This window comes from Salvelinus namaycush, chromosome 26 (genome assembly GCF_016432855.1).
Source record: "Salvelinus namaycush isolate Seneca chromosome 26, SaNama_1.0, whole genome shotgun sequence".
NCBI lineage: Eukaryota > Metazoa > Chordata > Actinopteri > Salmoniformes > Salmonidae > Salvelinus > Salvelinus namaycush.
The window spans coordinates 7,896,426-7,917,637 of record NC_052332.1 but is presented as its reverse complement, the minus strand read 5'-3'; the positions used below and the strand labels follow the sequence as shown (position 1 = coordinate 7,917,637).

The following is a 21,212-nucleotide window of genomic DNA, read 5'->3' as shown; positions in this document are numbered from 1 at the left end:
CAACTTGTGAAACGTGACTACAAAATATCTCAAAGGTTACCTGTAAACTTTGCCAAAACATTTAAAACTACTTTTGTAATACAACTTTAGGTATTTTTTTACGTAAATAATCAATAAAATTGACGACGGGATGATCTGTGTTCAATACAGGATTAAAACAAACTGTAGCTAGCTTTCTGGTCATGCGCCTCTAACAAACAGGACACTTCGAGTGACCCTCGTTCAAGATGGCCGTACTTCTTCATTACACAAAGGAATAACCTCAACCCATTTCTAAGACTATTGACATCCAGTGGAAGCGGTAGGAACTGCAAGAAGGTCCCTTAGAAATCTGGATTCCCAATGAAAATCCATTGAAAAGAGAGTGACCTCAACAAACAAAAAAATCTGAATGGTTTGTCCTCGGGGTTTCGCCTGCTAAATAAGTTCTGTTATACTCACAGACATGATTCAAACAGTTTTAGAAACTTCAGAGTGTTTTCTATCCAAATCTACTAATAATATGCACATCATATCTTCTGGGGATGAGTAGCTGGCAGTTTAATTTGGGCATGCTTTTCATCCAAAATTCCGAATGCTGCCCCCTACCCTAGAGAAGTTTAACAGGACAATGACCCAACAAACCTCCAGGCTGCAAAAGGGCTATTTGACCAAGAAGGAGAGTGATGGAGTGCTACATCAGATGACTTGGCCTCCACAATCAACCGACCTCAACCCAATTGAGATGGTTTGTGATGATTTGGACCGCAGAGTGAAACAAGTGCTCAGCATATGTGGGAACTCCTTCATGACTGTTGGAAAAGGATTCCATTTGAAGCTGGTTGAGAGAATGCCAAGAGTGTGCATGTCTTAAAGTAATGATGTACTGTCATTTCTTTTTGCTTACTTGAGTTGTTCTTGCCATAATGTGGACTTGGTCTTTTACCAAATGTGACTCACCACCTGGATTTGCTCTTATGTAGCAAAATTTGAAATTGTGTTTTTTATATTGGATAAAAGTAGACTCAGAGCTACAAAATGGTATGTCATACATTGCATTTGAGGAAGAATGGGAAAGTAATTCTGCTTTGAAAGTTGATCAACGTGTAAACTCACATTTGAGAAAATGGCCTTTGAATGTTTTGGTATCTAGTGAAGAGCTCCTCTTTGTCTACACCCATTCAGCATCATTCACACTCTCTCAAGCTTTAGCCCCACCCATCTCGTTTCGCTCTTGGAATGCACACTTGACGCTCTGGCCAATGATTTGTTTACCTACAGTATGGATAACATGAAACAGCCTAACCATCTCAGCCGGAAACATTTTGTTTACGCAATTTTGCAGACGTTTAACTTCTTGCGGATTAGTGGGACGCTAGCGTTTTCGACACCTGGTGAAATTGCAGAGCTCCAAATTCAAATTAAATTACTATAAATATTAAACTTTCATGAAATCACAAGTGCAATCCATCAAAATAAAGCTTAACTTGTTGTTAATCCAGCCGCCGTGTCAAATTTCAAAAAGGCTTTACGGCGAAAGCAAACCATGCGATTATCTGAGGACAGCGCCCAGCACACAAATGCATAACAAATCATTTTCAACCAGGGAGTTGCAACACGAAAGTCAGAAATAGCAATATAATATATGCCTTACCTTTGAAGATGTTCTTCTGTTGGCACTCCAAAAGGTCCCAGTTACATTACAAATGGTCCTTTTGTTCGATAAAGTCCTTTTTTATATCCATAAAAACTCAGTTTAGCTGGCACGCTTCAGTCAATAATCCACTCGGTTTCCCTCCTTCAAAATGCATACAAAATGAATCCCAAACGTTACCAATAAACTTATCCAAACAAGTCAATCAACGTTTATAATCAAACCTTAGGTACCCTAACACGCAAATAAACAATACAATTTAAGACGGAGAATCGTTATTGTACCAAAGAACGCACTCTCATTCACGCTTGGAAACACTACAGCCAAAATGGGAGCCACCTAGAAAAACTAGAATTTCTGGCTAATTTTTCCAAAAACGAGCCTGAAACACTTTCTAAAGACTGTTGACATCTAGTGGATTTCTTTTGGGATGGTTTGTCCTCGGGGTTTCGCCTGCCATTTCAGTTATGTTATACTCACAGACATTATTTTCACAGTTTTAGAAACTTTAGAGTGTTTTCTATCCAAATCAATTATATGCATATCCTAGCTTCTGGGCCTGTATAGCAGGCAGTTTACTTTGGGCAAGCTTTTCATCCGGACGTCAAAATACCGCCCCCTATCCCAAAGAAGTTAACGTTACTGACACCGGCCATATTTAACGGGTGTTGTACACACGTCACGTAACGTTAGCTAACGAGCCAGGCAGCTAACGTCAGCTAGTTAAACAACAATGAACAGTGCCAACAATGCCACATTGATGGGAACTAACCAACCAGGTTAAATTTTAGCTAGCTAACATTAGGCTCTAACTAGAAAAGCAAACGGCTCTGGGATACGAATAACAACATCAGCTAGGGAGCCAGCCAGCTGACGTTAGCTAGCTAGCTAACAGTACACTTTAGCTTAAGACATGTAGCTAGCTAGCTAGGTAAACAATGAACCTAGCTAGGTAAACAACGTTTATGATCACACACGTCACGTAACGTTAGCTAACGAGTGAGCCAGCGTTAGATAGTTAAACAACAATGAACACAGTGCCAAATCATGTCATTACTACTTTGCATGAATACGGCTCTGGGATACGAATAATAACGTCAGCTATGGAGCCAGTCAGCTAACGTTAGCTAGCTAGCTAACAGTACACTTTAGCTTGAAATGAAACCACTTTATGTCAAAATTAGAAATGTGTCATATCTGAAAATGTAGCTAGCTAACGCTAGACTATCTTACCTGTATACATCATCATGCATGATAGACGCGTTTCCCTGTCATGAATGCTATACCACAGTTGCCCTTAGTTTGAAGATGTAATCCGGAGACAGGTGTTTTCACCATCTCTTCAGCTATCATACTCTAATTCCAATAATTTCAAAACTTGATCCTCCAGAAAGTGGAGATCAACACTTACGCAGCTCCACTACACAATGCACAATACAAGCCGCGTTCGACAGGATTACCAACACAGACTGACGAGCTCAAATAGACAGAAGCCTTCTATATGGCAGACCAATCCGAACTCATCTCTCTGCATGTCCAGCCCACTCATTATCTCAGCCAGTCATGGCTAGTGGGAAGGTTGCTGACTTTTTCTGTGGCTTAACCAACAAGGCTTGTAATTTAACAATTGTATTCGTATTTACAGATGGCATACAAGTTTGTTATTAAGGCACATGAAAGTTCACAAGACATTTCTGCCAAAAAGTGCATTTTGATTAAAAAAACATTTTTTAACCTTCAAACGGCTCTCCTGTGAAGTCGTGACTTGCGACATATGCCTAGTTTCCTGAATCGGATTACAAATAGGGCTATCTTCTGTATACCACTGTATACAACCTTGTCACCACACAACTGATTGGCTCAAACGCATAAAAAATTATACAATTTAAATTTTAACAAGACACACCTGTTAATTTAAATACATACCAGGTGACTACCTCATGAAATTGGTTGAGAGAATGCCAAGAGTGTGCAAAACTGTTATCAGGGTAAAGAGTGGCTACTTTGAAGAATGTCAAATATAAAATATATTTTGATTTGTTTAACACTTTTTTGGTTACTACATGATTCCATATGTATTATTTCATAGTTCTGATGTCTTCACTATTATTCTACAATGTAGAAAATAGTACAAATAAAGAAAAACCCTAGAATGAGTAGGTGTGTCCAAACTTTTGACTGGTAATGTATGTTTAGAAACTCACCATTAAAAAGTACCATAGTGATTGAATGTCCATATCGATATACCGTGATATTTGCTTTGCTACTAAGTAAACCTCCGATTGTTCTCAACTATTCCACCCGCTAAAACTCCTCCCCATCACAAGTTGGGTTGTCATCCCATTGACCGGCAGACCACCCCCGTCCCCCCGTATCCCATTGCCCCCAAGAGACCGAGACCCATCATTTGTAAAGAGCACACAGTTCCACCCACAGAACAGAAGCAGATCAACTGCCAAAAGTATTTCAATCGCCCTCACCTCAATTTGCATTTATATATACCTATTAAAAGATATATACAGGTGTATATATACAGTGGGGAGAACAAGTATTTGATACACTGCCGATTTTGCAGGTTATCCTACTTACAAAGCATGTAGAAGTCTGACATTTGTATCATAGGTACACTTCAACTGTGAGAGATGGAATCTAAAACAAAAATCCAGAAAATCACATTGTATGATCTTTAAGTAAAACTGGTCCCCCGTTTTGACCATTTTACCAAGCATCTCTGTACAGTCAGACCTTTGTGCCACCAGGGCCAAAATAATATGCCCCCTCTCTGATTATCCGAGTGTGACCCTCTCCCCATGGGTTACTGCAGCTAGTGTTGCCAGCACTGCCAGTACCTGGGTGGGGGCACCCCACCGGAATCCCCACCGGCTAGGTACAAGATCGTCAAGGTTCTTATTTGCAGCTTTGAGAATTTCCGTATATACAGTATTATGCTCTCCCATCAGGGGAACTTGGCTTTGTTGGACCAACCCTGCCAGGCAGGTTCAGAATCTTGAGGGGGCGGTGCTGCTTTAGTAGGTCTCTGACAACATTCATCTTTCTGATTTGGCTGTATATGGTACTAACAGTAGACCCATTAAAAAAGATAAGAACTTGTCCTTAGTGTATGGGTCGCTCAGATGGGTGTCTAGTGTATAGGGTTGGGGACAGGGAGTAAAAAACGTCCCTGGACTTTGATCCAGACCTGCCCACCAGAACCGGCCCCCGTATACTCCACCGCGGCCGCCCTGCTAATGCAAGCACGTACACACACGACCTAATACAACCACCTAGCTGCATCACAACCATTGATCACTACTATAGCAGTACTACTTTTAAAAGGCTGCAGAACACACACACAAACACTGCACATTGTTATAAAACTTCTACAGAACACACACTGAACTTGTCATGATTGAACTACATCACATCACATGACGCCTAGAGTGAAAAAAGAGATGCTATAATATCCACAATACTCACTGAGACGCAGAACTGTCTAACTGCTGCTCAGGGTCAGCTGGCTGGCTTTATGTAATGGGAGTACACCTTCTGAAAAAACTATGTATGGACATCTCTCCAAACATAGAACGTAACCTGTAAGTGAACAGCACAAGCCACCATGAGTCATGATTCATCTACATCACCTGAAGCCTAGAGTAAAAAAGAGACGCTATAATATACACAATACTCACTGAAACATAGAACTGTCTAACTGCTGCTCAGGGTCAGCTGGCTGGCTCCACTCTGTCAAAGTACTGGACAGTAATATTACACACAGGAAAAAAGAGACATTAGAAATGTAAGAGTAAAATAATGATAAGTAAGCAAGTTATAGGAAATATGTCGCATCTACCTTATTGGAGGAGCAATTTTCTCACCAGCTTGTTTTTCCATTAGGATGCCCTTCCCAGTGGCCATCAGCATGAAGGCCTCTAGGTGTTGTTGTGAGAGAGTGCTCCTGAGTCTGCTCTTAGTATACTTTAAGGTAGAGAAACTTCGCTCACAAGCTACTTGGGTATCTGAGAGTAGGAACTTGTATCCAAGGCCAAGGATATGGTATGCATCAGTCAGCAGGTTGTAACGTGTCAGCAATGGACATTCTTTGCAGGATGTGCAGAATGTATTATTCTTTTCCTTCAGGGCCATCCTCCACTGTCCGAGGCATGTATTCCTCCAATCCTGAACTTTTCAGTCTTTTCCACTGTACAGCGAGGCTTCTCAGCTCATACTGCAAATTGTCACCAGTTGCTCGGCTATCAAATCAAAGCAAACTTTTGCTGAGCTCTTGAAGGACTGTCTCTGGAAGACCATTGGATGTTATTTGGGAGAAGTTTCTAGGGTACAGGAGGGCTAGGTCAGCATATAGAGTGCCATGAGACAGAAATCGCCTGTGGATACTATCTGTGACTGTATCCATATTTGATTGTGGAGTTTAACTTTATAGGCCCTCTCTACCTCTGTCAAAGCTTCATCTTGAGCCATCTCTCCAGACATGAATTTCTTCTTTCTAGCCCTTTTCTGTGGCAGTGGCTTCCACCTTTTCCAGCTCTGTGTCCTCATCCTGTTCTTTGATCTTCTTATTTGCAAACTGAACAAATGTGTCTGTAGCTGCCTTAATGGTGTCAAAGTCTCTTGACATGCCTTTCAGGGTTTCCTGTGTAGCCACGACCATTCGATGGGCAGTCCATCCCACTGCAGGTATTTGGACAGTGGTGACATGTTCTCAAATATTCGAAGAAATATTTGAGCTGTCAGTATCGTCTCATACCGGAGAAGAGCCTCAGTAAATCCTGGTCTTCACCCAAACAGTTGTCTTCATGTTGGCCTGTCCTTGTATGGCTGATAGCGTGAGGAGTACTTCAACATAGAGACCCTGGTCTGGTTTTCCAAAGGATCCAAAGACCTTCTTTCAAGCACTATCCTTAGCCCGTCAGCGTGTTTCTCCGATTGGAGATAGGCGTCTGTCCTGGCTCTTCTTCTCCCACACATCCATTCTTTGGTAGGATTCACGGAGTAATACGGCAATGTCGTTAAGGAGAGCAAACAGTGACCCGCTTGCTAAGACAATTTCAGTTGTTGTCAGAAAAAAACTGATTAAGGACATGTGCATAGCACCATACATGCACTTGATTGGGGGACTTTGAGGATAAGAGAGTAGAGAAGCCCTTATATTTGCCCTGTATATTGGATGCTCCATCCGTAGCATTGCCAATGCACTTGCTCATGTCTAATTTGAGTTTATTCACGACATCTGTCAACAACTGGATAAAGTACTGTCCAGTGGACGCCTCACACTTCACAACAGCCACAAGCCTCTCTTGTACGACGTTTGTCACATGAGCACTGGTCTTGAGAAGTGATGTCCTGAGTTGTGTCGATCTGGACAGAGAACATTCCAGCTTGCTCAATTTCACTTGACATGGTCTGTTGGATAATGCTCCGAATTGTGTGAATGACGGTGTTGACAGTATTTTTTGAGAGGAGTGTGATTAGAGAACCTCTGCCTCTTGCCCCAGACTGATGTGGGTTCTTGCTTTTCTCAACGCATTCAGTGAGATGTTCCTTCAAGCAGACGTCATACTTTCCCAGCAGTATTATCATCTCCAAGAAATGACCTTGACCGATAATGTATACGCAGCCTCAGACTGCATCCCCCTGTATCTGAGCCCCCTCTTGCCAATGACTTTCACTATGTCTACGACACATTCCAGCACCTGCCTTCTCCTGCGTACCTGCTCTCTGTGGGCAGACACCTGACTGCCACGGAGCAGACTTTGAATGTCTGCTTTGGAGGACCTTAAAAAGTATGCCTCAGCACTACTTCTGTGTATGTTGCTCTTCTCGTGCTCTTCTCCCCTTTGGGGAACATGTTTTCAATCCGTCATTCCACTCATTAAAATACTGCTGTCAGTAGGCTTTGCAAATGCCATACAAATTGAACAGTATAACACATGGCTTTCTTCATTGTATGACAGCCATTTCCGATTGGTGCCGTCTTCAAAACCATCTGTACCACAGTTTTTTGATTCCTGCATAGGTTGGAAACAAAAAAATGTTTTTATGTCATCTGACTTGGGTCTCATGAAATAATCAAAAGTTGGTCTGGCATCCTGGCCTTCCCTGACTCTCTCTTCCACTGAAACTGGGCTGGGCCTGTCATCAACCCCAAAGATCCTCTCTTCCACTGAAACTGGACTGGGCCTGTCATCAACCCCAAAGATCGTCTCTTCCACTGAAACTGGACTGGGCCTGTCATCAACCCCAAAGATCCTCTCTTCCACTGAAACTGGACTGGGCCTGTCATCAACCTCAATGCTCTCTTCCACTGAAACTGGACTGGGCCTGTCATCAACCTCAATGCTCTCTTCCACTGAAACTGTACTGGGCCTGTCATCAACCCCAAAGATCGTCTCTTCCACTGAACCTGGACTGGGCCTGTCATCAACCTCAATGCTCTCTTCCACTGAAACTGGACTGGGCCTGTCATCAACCTCAATGCTCTCTTCCACTGAAACTGGACTGGGCCTGTCATCAACATCAATGCTCACTTCCCCTGAAACTGGACTGGTCCTATCATCAACCTGGATATGAATAAAAATATATATAAATTAACTAATAAAGGCCCAATTTTGAAAAACTCCAAAAACACAGCAGCAGCAGCCCCACAATTTCATATCAAGTGAATGAATGACAACACAACACGTTTTTTTGTGTGGCTTCACTCGCCATTCACACCGGACTGTTGGCATGACGATGAGTTTCAATGCGTTGTCTAGTAAGAGGTGAAGTGGTAGGAACCGTGGCGATGAGGATCACAGCTAGCAAATCACTGTAGCCATATTCTCCCGCACAAAATATGAATTTGAGAGGGAAAGGACTTGATTGGCTTTACAATATGTATACTATTTGCAACCAATGGCTGTATAAACATGAAATAAAAGTAGCTAATTAACGTTTGTATATGTCTAATGCAATTTAGCGTTTAGAACGACAAGGCAAACGCAATCAGAATCAAATGAAAATGCTTCTTTTAGCTAAGTAAAATTACACGATAGTAAATCACTGATACTCAAGTGATTGCCATTTCCCACTTTTCCAAACACAAAAACACACACCCCACCTTCCATCACAATACATCCGCACATACCCACATACTGTGCCTTCTATGTCCCCTGTTTGCTGTGTTTTATCTCTACCATGTTGATTGAGTACTTTTGTGTTCCAGTTCCTTATATTTGAAGATTTATTTTATTTATAAAATACCATAAATGGAAAGTCTAATACTAATATTTTCCAACATTCCCTATTTAGAATGGTATAGTGTAGTTGTAGATTATTTCTTTAACAATTGTTGTATTTTTTTGCGTTTCAATATATTTTTTTATTGCAATCCCTACCATGGCTAGTATTGTGTGTTCCATTACTCCACTCCTCTATGGGAACTTTGTCATATTTAGAATAGCCATGGAGTAGTATTTGTTTCTCTGAACATTTGGTTATCAATATACAGTTTGTCAACTACGAGAGCTACGTGTTTCCCTTTTAATCTATTCTCCTTGAAGATTGGGTACAGAACTTTGCGCCGTTCTGCAATTTCCTTCGGGAACTGATCATTCATGCCTATTTTCGTGGCAGCGAGTCTTTTACCCAGTCTTTAAACCATTATTTTATCTTTAAAGAAAGTACATTTGGCAACGATTGGCCGTTCATATTTCTGTGCTCGAGTTTGATTTTGCTGACAGCTTCACGTGGGATTTGAAGCGCTGTAAGAAGGAATTCCTTTACCACATTTTCAGGAACTTCGCCTTCTTTTTCTTGGATACCAGTAAGTACCAGATTTTCTCTCATAGATCTAGTCTGTATGTCAAGTAAGGCTTCACTCAGAAAGATCTTCTCCTTTTTAAGTTCATTAACGTCCGTTTCAATCTTATTGGCTGTCCCTTTTAGCTTGTTTGTTTCTTTCTCCATTGTCACATCTTTTTCGTCACTCATCTCGAGGCTCGTCTTCAACTCCTTTATATCTTTACTGACTAATTCAAGTATGCCCAGTTTGTCATTTATCCATTTTAATTAACAGATCAGTTTCCACCCTTACCATTCCCAGTGGTGAAAAGCATAAATCGTCTGTGTCCGTAGTGGAGTCGTGTTCCTTGTTTACTCTCCGTCATGTTTGGGTGTTGATACATTGTTGATACATTTCTCTAGCCTTATGAATTGTTTTGTGTTGTTTTCCAGATTGAAGGTTATGACCCATGAGTATGTGAAGTGCTAATATTTAGTGTAACTTACAGATACTGAATATTACGATTTTATCTTGAGGCGATCTGCATCGCTGTGTTCAGTCCGCCGTCTTGTCCTGGCACCACATTGCCAGGTCTCTGACCTCGCTATAGGCTGCTCATCATCGTCGGTGATCAGTCCTACCGCCGTCGTGTCGTCAGCAATCTTGATGGTGTTGGAGTAGTGCGCGGCCACGCAGTTGTGGGTGAACAGGGAGTACAGGAGGGGACTAAGCACACACCCTGAGGGCCACCGTGTTGATGATCAGCGTGGCGGATGTGTTGTTGCCTACCCTCACCACCTGGTGGCAGCCCTTCAGGAAGTGCAGGATACATTCCAATTGCAGAGTGAGGTCTTCAGTCCCAGGGCCCCGAGCTTGGTGATGAGCTTGGAGGGGACTATGGTGTTGAATGTTAAGCTGTAATCAATGGACAGCATTCTTACTTAGATATTAATTTTGTCCAGGTTGGTGAGGGCTGTGTGGAGTGCAGTAGAGATTGCGTCATCTGTGGATCTGTTGGGGCAGTATGCAAATTGGAGTGGGTCCAGGGTGTTTAGGATAATGGTGTTGATGTGAGCCATGACCAGCCTTTCAAAACATTTCATGGCTATAGATGTGAGTGCTACGGGGCGGGGCGATAGTCATTTAGGCAGGTTACCTTGGTGTTCAACCATGACTGATGAATGGGGGAACTAGTCTCTATTTATACAGATTCCTAGCCATGTACTTTGCAGCCACGACTCTGAGAAAAATAGGATATTGCAGTTTCAGGACCCGTTGATAGTGTAGTCTCGAATGGAGTTCATCCAGTTTGTTCTCCAGTGACTGCACGTTCATCAATAGAACAGAGGGCAATGACGGTCTATTCGCTCGCCGACGTAGTCTCGCAGGATGCCGGCTCGCCTGCCTCTCTTTCACAGCCGCTTCATCTTTCGTGTCCCGGGGATTCGGGACTGGTCTGGAGTAAATAGAAGGTCCAGAGCTGCCGACTTGTTGAAGTAGACATTTTCGTCCAAATCGAGGTTAGTGATCGCTGTTCTGATGTCCTGAAGCTGTTTTCACTCATAGGAAATGATGGCGCAATCATTCTGTACAAAAAAGTTATGATCAGGGTAAAAAAAAAGCACACATAATAGCAGAATTGTCAGGAGCCCGTAAGATGGCTGCTATCCACTGCAGGGCCATCTTACAGACTAGCTAGAAACGTCAACCATGACTGATGAATGGGGGAACTAGTCTCTATTTATACAGATTCCTATTTCAATTCAATTAGTGGAGGTGAAATTTATTTTAAAACAGCTGCAGTACAAATTTGACCTTGATTTTACATTAATGTAATGAAGCAATGACGATTGGGTGGATGATGATGAAGGTGATGATGAAGATGATGATGATTGAGGCGATTTGTTGGTAACCAAGCAGAACTGTTATCTTTACAGAAGAAGCACTGAACTAAAAGGAATAGTAATACTTGTCCAGTCCCATGGAGGATGAGCCTCAGTAACTCTGAACTGTGCTCGTTCATCTTCACAAGCTGTACTGTCTGTCAGCACATTCTGAACATTAAGTCTAGCATGGCTCATTTGACAGAGACACGGACCCACAATCGGTATGACTACACTACGTCCTTAGTGCGTTGCAATAAACCCCAACTCTTTGTCTTATGGAGAACAATTATGAATGACTGGTATTACATGCTTGAATATCAAGAATTAGTATTAGGCACCTCAGTGAAGAACTAATAGGCTACGTCCCAAACGGCACCCTATTCCCAATGCAGTGCATTACCTCTTGGCCCTGGTCAGAAATAGTGCACTACATAGGGAACAGGATGCATTTTGGGATGCACACGTAATTATTTTTACCATGCTGTTAGCTAGCGTAGCGCTCCACACTTCATTAAACTACAGGCTAATTAGGGTTTCCTTAAAGGCTGTGTGATCAATGTAGCTTCTTGCATACGGTACATATCTGTGAAGTTAGTTGGCAGCACTTTGTCTTAGTGTCTGGGTCCAAAATGGCCCTATGGGCCCTGGTCAAAGGTAGTGCACTATATAGGGAATAGGGTCCCATTTGAGACGTAGAACTTCGTCTTAGCAACAAAGGAAGACAGGAAGCGGATTCACTGACCCAATAGCAATAATCTTTGCTCGCTCAAGATAGACTTGATGATTTGAACTAAAATCGGCTATATAGTTAATAGCTTTAAAAAGTCCTATTTAATCATACTGACGTATAGGCCTGTTGGCCATTCATTGAACCAGGAAGGAAGCTTTCTATCACTACAGTATTAGATGGGCTTTGATATTTGGACCTTCAAAATATTTAACAGGTTATTGAATATGAATGTTAAATGGTTTTACTGTTGGAGTGTGTATAGCTGTCTGGACCAGAGGTAGTTTGAGGTGATTTTAGCTCTGGGTTTGATGTGCAGTTGGTTTACTAAACTGCTGGGTCTCCTAAACCTTAGGGTGGGTTAGGTATTGAATATGTTGCCATGGCAGCTGGGGTGAGGTCTAGAGTGACCTATTTAGGGGTGTGTTAAGGTGAGAGATGGATTTTATGTTACCTGCCCGTCTTGTAGTGAGATCACTGCAACTGGAGTGCTCTCCCTGAGGAGAGATGTTTATTTAGATTCAAATCAAATCAAATTTTATTAGTCACATGCGCCGAATACAACAGGTGTAGACCTTACACTGAAATGCTTACTTACGAGCCCCTAACTGACAGTGCAGTTAAAAAAATGCAAATAGTCTGGGTAGCCATTTGACTAGATGTTCAGGAGTCTTATGGCTTGGGGGTAGTAGCTGTTTAGAAGCCTCTTGGACCTAGACTTGGCACTCCGGTACCGCTTGCCATGTGTTAGCAGGGAGAACAGTCTATGATTACGGTGGCTGGAGTCTTTGACAATTTTTAGGGCCTTCCTCTGACACCGCCTGGTATAGATAAATGTAACATGTATTTAAAGAGCGGCAGTAAAAAATAACATATACAGGGGGGGGGTGCTGGCACTGGTACTAACTGCTACCAGCAGAATACCACCCTGCATCCCACTGCTGGCTTGCTTCTGAAGCCAAGCAGGGTTGGTCCTGGTCTGTCCCTGGATGGGAGACCAGGTGGTGTTGGAGGGCCGGTAGGAGGCACTCTTTCTTCAGGTCTAAAAAAAAAATATCCCAATTCCTCATGGAATTGGCGACACTGCACTGTGTCTTTTGGATGGGACGTTAAACGGGTGTCCTGACTCTGAGGTCATTAAAGATCCCATGGCACTTATTGTAAGAGTAGGGGTGTTAACCCTGGTGTCCTGGCTAAATTCCCAAGCTGTCCCTCATACCATCAGGTCCCGTGTGGCTCAGTTGGTAGAGCATGGCGCTTGCAACGCCAGGGTTGTGGGTTCATTCCCCACGGGGGGACCAGGATGAATATGTATGAACTTTCCAATTTGTAAATCGCTCTGGATAAGAGCGTCTGCTAAATGACTTAAATGTAAATCACGGTCACCTAATCATCCACAGCTTACAATTGGCTTATTCATCCCTCTCCCCTGTAACTATTGTCACAAGCCGGCTCATAGCCCGTGACAAAAATGAGGGGACAGGTATAGGCCAATTTAAAAAGGTTCTTTATTCTACAACAAACTATTAACTTAAACTAAGAAAAAGGAATGAGGTGTGGAAGTATCATAATGTAAGGTGTATGTAAAGTGCGTGAATGTGTGTGTGAACATGACTGAGTGAAAACTACAAAGGAACAAACAAATCATGAGCATACCTGGAGGAGCAGAGAGAGAGAGAGGTGATTAGTGAAACAGTTTATAAATACCCTGAGCCCAGGTGACTCCAATCACTAACGACCCTCCTCTGCCTGCAGGAGGAACCGCCCCCTGCACTGCAGAGGAGGAGCCGTGACACTATTCCCCAGGTCGTTGCTGTATATGAGAACGTGTTCTCAGTCAACTTACCTGGTAAAATAAATAAAAATAAACAGAGGTCCAGTGATGTACTGGGCCATTTGCACTAACCTCTGTAGTGCCTTGCGGTCGGAGGCCGAGCAGTTGCCATACCAGTCAGGATGCTCTCAATGGTGCAGCTGTAGAACCTTTTGAGGATCTGAGGACCCATGCCAAATCCTTTCAGTCTCCTGAGGGGGAATAAGTTCTGGCCTGCCCGCTTCACGACTGTCATGGTGTGCTTGGACCATGTTAGTTTGTTGGTGATGTGGACACCAAGGAACTTGAAGCTCTCAACCTGCTCCACCGCAGCCCCGTCGATGAGAATGGGGGCATGCTTGGTCCTCTTTATCCTGTAGTCCACAATCATCTAATTTGTCTTGATCACGTTGAGGGAGAGGTTGTTGTCCTGGCATCACACGGCCACGTCTCCGACCTCCTCCCTATAGGCTGTCTCGTTGTTGTCAGTGATCAGGCCTACCACTGTGGTGTCATCTGCAAATGTAATGATGGCATTGGAGTTGTGCCTGGCCGTGCAGTCATGAGTGAACAGGGAGTACAGGATGGGGCTGAGCACGCACCCTTGAGGGGCCCCTGTGTTGAGGATCACTGTGGCGGATGTGTTGTTACCTACCCTTACCACCTGATCCAGTTGCAGAGGGAGGTGTTTAGTCCCAGGGTCCTTAGCTTATTGATGAGCTTTGAGGGCTCTATGGTGTTCAACGCTGAGCTGTAGTCAATGAATAGCATTCTCACATAGGTGTTCCTTTTGTCCAGGTGGGAAAGGGCCATGTAGAGTGCAATAGAGACTGCATCATCTGTGGATCTGTTGGGGCGGTATGCAAATTGGAGTGGGTCTAGGGTTTCTGGGATGATGGTGTTGATGTGAGCCATGACCAGCCTTTCAAAGCACTTCATGGCTACAGACGTGAGTGCTACGGGTCGGTAGTCATTTAGGCAGGTTACCTTAGTGTTATTGGGCACAGGCACTATGGTGGTCTGCTTAAAACATGTTGGCATTACAGACTCTACAGACAGGTAGAGGTTGAAAATGTCAGTGAAGACACTTGTCAGTTGGTCAGCGCATGCTCGCAGTACACGTCCTGGTAATCTGTCTGGCCCTGTGGCCTTGTGAATGTTGACCGGTCTAAAGGTCTTAGTCACATCGGCTGCAGAGAGCGTGATCACAAAGTCTTCCGGTACAGCTGGTGCTCTCATGCATGTTTCAGTGTTATTTGCCTAGAAGCGAGCACAGATGTAGGTTAGCTCGTCAGGTAGGCTTGAGCGTGTGTGTGTATGTCTGTGTGTGTCGTGTCTGAGTAGACCACTCAAACACCAAAGGAATAGACACAGTTCACAATTACCTTGAAATATACTTGAATACTCATATACATATTTTACCCCCTACAGTCGTTGTCCGTGCCCTCTCAAAAAAATACATTAGCATAATAAAAACATCTCCATCAAAATCTGACTGTTTAAGATGGAAATATATATATTTTTTGCATGGGCTGCGTCTCGTTCCCCCGCATCCATCAATCGCAGTCTTCCGCATCTGCAGTGGAAGGTGGCCGAGCTACAGTGGTGTTTGTCAGACTATGAGACATCCCGAAAATCGGTCTTCTCACGAAAGCTCTGTAGCGTCTGAACGGTATGACCACTCTGGAAAGATGAGACTCTCCCAAACATGATGGTGTTCTCCGTTTTGCTCTATGACCCCAACAAGCGTCACGCGACTCTTCTGAAGTCAGTACCGCCGATCTACCAACTTCTGTCTGTAGCATTTGAACAGTTTGGGCTACACAATAGTATGACCCCTCAATGGAAAGGTGAGACTCTCACGAACACGTACATGTTTTTCTCTAGGATGCCCAAAAGCCTCGTCTGAAGGTATCCCGGTACCAGTAAAAAAAATGAATGGAAGTATATATGGAAGTAGTTTAGTGCCATAAATAAAAAATCCCCTGATCTTTCTTTTATCTCTCAGAAATAGGACAGGCACTAAAACAAACGTATTCTTTGACTGTTTGTTTTTCCATGAATGCATCTGTTATTCAATGTGTTTCTATCGGCTATTTGTATTTGTATTTATTATGGATCTCCATTACCTGCTGCCAAATTTCACAACACACTGTGTGCCCTGAGGCCCCTACTCCACCACTACCACATTTCTACAGTACTAAATTCATGTGTATGTATAGTGTGTGTGTGTGTGTGTGTGTGTGTGTGTGTGTGTGTGTGTGTGTGTGTGTGTGTGTGTGTGTGTGTGTGTGTGTGTGTGCGTGTGCGTGCGTATGCATGTGTCTGTGCCAATGTTTGTGTTGCTTGACAATCCCCGATGTTCCAGAAGGTGTTTTTTATCTGTTTTTTAAATCTAATTTTACTGCTTGCGTCAGTTACTTGATGTGGAATAGAGTTCCATATAGTCATGGCTCTATGTAGTACTGTGTGCCTCCCATAGTCTGTTCTGGACTTGGGGACTGTGAAGAGACCTCTTGTGGCATGTCTTGTGGGGTATGCATGGGTGTCTGAGCTGTGTGCCAGTAGTTTAGACAGACAGCTCAGTGCATTCAACATGTCAGTACCTCTCATAAATAAAAGTAGTGATGAAGTCAATCTCTCCTCCTCTTTCAGCCAGGAGAGATTGACATGCATATTATTAATATTAGCTCTCTGTGTACATCCAAGGGCCAGCCGTGCCGCCCTGTTCTGAGCCAATTGCAATTTTCCTAAGTCCTTTTTTGTGGCACCTGTCCACGCGACTGAACAGTAGTCAAGGTGCAACAAAACTAGGGCCGTAGGACCTGCCTTGTTGATAGTGTTGTTAAGAAGGCAGAGCTTTATTACAGACAGACTTCTCCCCATCTTAGCTACTACTGCATCAATATGTTTTGACCATGACAATTTACAATATAGGGTTACTCCGAGCAGTTTAGTAATCTCAATTTGCTCAATTTCCACATGATTTATTACAAGATTTAGTTGAGGTTTAGGGTTTAGTGAGTGTTTCGTTCCAAATACAATGCTTTTAGTTTTAGAAATATTTAGGGCTAACTTATTCTTTGCCAACCACTCTGAAACTAACTGCAGCTCTTTGTTGAGTGTTGCAGTCATTTCAGTCGCTGAAGTTGCTGACGTGGGTAGTGTTGAGTCATCCGCATACATAGACACTCTGGCTTTACTCAAAGTCAGTGGCAGGTCATTAGTAAAAACTGAGCCTTAACATCTCCCCTTGGGTGATTCCTGATTCTAACTAGATTATGTTTGAGAGGCTTCCATTAAAGAACACCCTCTGTGTTCTGTTAGACAGGTAACTCTTTATCCACATTATAGCAGGGGGTGTGAAGCCATAACACATATGTTTTTCCAGCAGCAGACTATGATCGATAATGTCAAAAGCTACACTGAAGTCTAACAAGATAGCCCCCACAATCATTTTATGATCAATTTCTCTCAGCCAATCATCAGTCATTTGTGTAAGTGCTGTGCTTGTTGAGTGTCCTTCCCTATAAGCATGGTGAAATTCTGTTGTCAATTTGTTTGCTGTGAAATAGCATTGTATCTGGTCAAACACTAGTTTTTCCAGAAGTTGACTAAGGGTTGGTAATAGGCTGATTGGTCAGCTATTTGAGCCAGTAAAGGGGGCTTTACTATTCTTGGGTAGTGGAATGACTAGCTTCCCTCCAGGCCCGAGGGCACACGCTCTCTAGTAGGCTTAAATTGAAGATGTGGCACATAGGAGCAATATCGTCTGCTATTATCCTCAGTAATTTTCCATCCAGATTGTCAGACCCCAGTGGCTTGTCATTGTTGATAGACAACAATATTTTTTTCACCTTTTCCACACTGACTTTACGGAATTCAAAAGTACAATTCTTGTCTTTCATAATTTGGTCCGATATACTTGGATGTGTAGTGTCAGCGTTTGTTGCTGGCATGTCATCCCTAAGTTTGCTTATCTTGCCAATGAAAAAGTCATTAAAGTAGTTTGCAATATCTGTGGGCTTTGTGATAAATGAGCCATCTGATTCAATGAATGAAGGAGCCGAGTTGGCTTTTTTTCCCATAATTTCATTTAACCTGTTGAGGACAGAGGGCGCTGTTTTCACTTTGGGGGAAAATCGTGCCCAATTTAAACGGCCTCGTACTCAATTCTTGCTCGTACAATATGCATATTATTATTACTATTGGATAGAAAACACTCTCTAGTTTCTAAAACCGTTTGAATTATATCTGTGAGTAAAACAGAACTCCTTTTGCAGCAAACTTCCTGACAGGAAGTGGAAAATCTGAAATCGATGCACTGTTCTAGGGCCTGCCTATTAATGTCTTTGATATTTATTAGTATAGATGCACTTCATACGTCTTCCACTAGATGTCGACAGGCAGTGAGAGAAGAAATGGAGTGTGTAACTTGATCTGGGGTCGAATAATAGCTTTCGGCATGACGTGTCACCAGTTTCCTGTTTTCTGGAGAGCGCGTGAAGGGACCTGGATTTGCCTTCTGATAAGCTGTCGTTATGGACGACTAATATCTCCGGCTTTGATTTTATTTGATACATGTGACAATATCATTGTAAAGTATGTTTTTTCAATATAGTTTTATTAGATTATTGAAATTTATTCGGGACGTTAGGCGTGTTGCGTTGTGTGCCTTTGTTCAGGAAGGAGAGCTTAGCGCCACTTTGCTAGCTTTCCGTGCTAATTGACTGGAGAAGAGGACATTCTAAATCCAAACAACGATTGTTCCCGACAAAGGACCCCTTGTACAACATTCTGATGAAAGATCATCAAAAGTAGGACCCATTTTATGATGCTATTTCATATATCTGTCGAACATGTTGTACTAGTCGTTTGCGCCCAGATTTTGGGTACTCTCTCGCTATACCTAAGCTGGATGTCGTAATGAAGTTATTTTTAGAATTCTAACACGGCGATTGCATTAAGAACTAGTGTATCTATCATTTCCTATACAACATGTATTTACTAGTAACGTTTATGAATAGTTATTTGGTCAGAATAGTTGGAGTGTCATAAAAATATCCGCACATTCTGGGAAAAAGGTGCTACGTTAGCACAATGTATAACCACTGATTTCAGCTCTAAATATGCACATTTTCGAACAAAACATAAGTGTATGTATAACCTGATGTTATAGGACTGTCATCTGATGAAGGTTTATGAAGGTTAGTGAAAATTAATATCTTTTGCTGGTTTATTCCCTATCGCTAACGTGCCTATTGCTATCGCTAACGTGCCTTGATGAATGAATGCGGTAGTGTGGTAGGCTATTGTAGTAAGCTAATATAATGCTATATTGTGTTTTCGCTGTAAAACACTTAAAAAATCGGAAATATTGGCTGGATTCACAAGATGTTTGTCTTTAATTTGCTGTACACCATCGATTTTTCAGAAATGTTTTATGATGAATATTTAGGTATTTGACGTTGGTGTCTGTAATTACTCTGGCTGCTTCGGTTCTATTTCTGACGGTAGCTGTGATGGTAGCTGCAATGTAAAACTGATTTATACCTCAAATATGCACATTTTTCGAACAAAACATAGATTTATTGTATAACATGTTATAAGACTGTCATCTGATGAAGTTGTTTCTTGGTTAGTTTGGTTGGTTCTTGGTTAGTTAGGTTGGCTTTGTGCATGCTACCTGTGCTGTGAAAAATGTCTGTCCTTTTTTGTATTTGGTAGTGAGCTAACATAAATATATGTGGTGTTTTCGCTGTAAAACATTTTAAAAATCGGACATGTTGACTGGATTCACAAGATGTGTATCTTTCATTCGCTGTATTGGACTTGTTAATGTGTGAAAGTTAAATATTTCTAAAAAATATCTTTTGAATTTCGCGCTCTGCCTTTTCAGTGGAATGAAAAGCGGAACGCCGGAGCCAGACAGGTTAAGGTGCCCCAAAGCTTTTTACTATCATTCTGTATATAGTTTATCTTTGTTTCATAGTGTAGTTTATTTTTATTTAGTTTAGTCACATGATATCTTAATTTGCAATACATTTGCCAATCAGTTGGACTGCCAGACTTAATTGCCATACCTTCAACCATACAATTTTTAAATTCCTCATCAATCCAAGGGGATTTAACCGTTTTTACAGTCATTTTCTTAATGGCCGCGTGCTTATTATAACTGGAATAAGTAGTTCCATAAATGTGTCAAGTGCATCGTCAGGTTGCTCCTCATTACACACCACAGACCAGCAAATATTCTTTACATCATCAACATATGAATCACTACAAAACTTCTTGTATGACCTCTTGTATGACCTCTAGCCCCCGTGCTTCAACACCTGCATTGCTTGCTGTTTGGGGTTTTAGGCTGGATTTCTGTACAGCATTTTGTGACATCAGCTGATGTAAGAAGGGCTTTATAAATACATCTGATTGATTGATTGACCTCTTATACACATTATTAGGCCCAGCCTTTGGAACTTTGCTTTTCCTAGATATGGCTATTAAATTGTGATCACTACATCCTATGGATTTGGATACTGCTTTAAAGCAAATATCTGCAGCATTAGTAAAGATGTGATCAATACATGTTGATGATTTCATTCCTGTGCTGTTTGCAACTAACCTGGTAGGTTGACTGACAAACTGATCTAGGTTACAGGCACTGGTTACAGTTTGAAGTTTTTTCCTGAGTGGGCAGCTTGATGATAGCCCGTCAATATTTAAATCACTCAGAAAATATACTTCTGTGGTGATATCACATACATTATCAAGCATTTCACACATATTATCCAGACACTGATTGTTAGCACTTGGTGGTCTATAGCAGCTTCCCACACGAATGGGCTTTAGGTGAGGCAGATGAACCTGTAGCCATATTACGTCAACAGTATTTAACATGAGATCGTCTCTAAGCTTTACAGGAATGTGGTTCTGAATATAGACCGCAACACCGCCTCCGTTGGCATTTCTGTCTTTTCAGTAGATGTTAGAACCATGTATTGCTACCACTGTATCATCAAAGGTATTATCTAAGTGAGTTTCAGAGATATATGAATGTCATCTGTTACAAGCAAGTTATTGACTTTATGGTCCATTTTTCTTAGGCTACATATGTTCATATGGGCTATTTTTAGCAGTTTTCTGGGTTATTCAATGTTTGACCAAATATTTTGTTTGTATATTTGTTAGATACCTGAAGGGGTCCTACAATTCCAAATGAAGTAGCTAAATGATACTTGGTTTGACCATCTTAAAACAATTCCATATGTTATCCCCAGCTTAGACTCTTAAAGATTTGAATCGTGAACATAACTATTCACATAATTGCAACATATGTGAAGTGAAGTTTGATTAGGTTTATATTGAATTGTAGG

The 21,212-nt window shown here is 42.0% G+C and overlaps 1 protein-coding gene across 1 annotated transcript in view; it reads left to right on the top strand.

Moving 5' to 3' along the window:
• Positions 1-21,212, top strand: part of lamc3 (laminin, gamma 3) — a 235,332-nt gene that overhangs the window by 196,962 nt on the left and 17,158 nt on the right. The window lies entirely within an intron of this gene.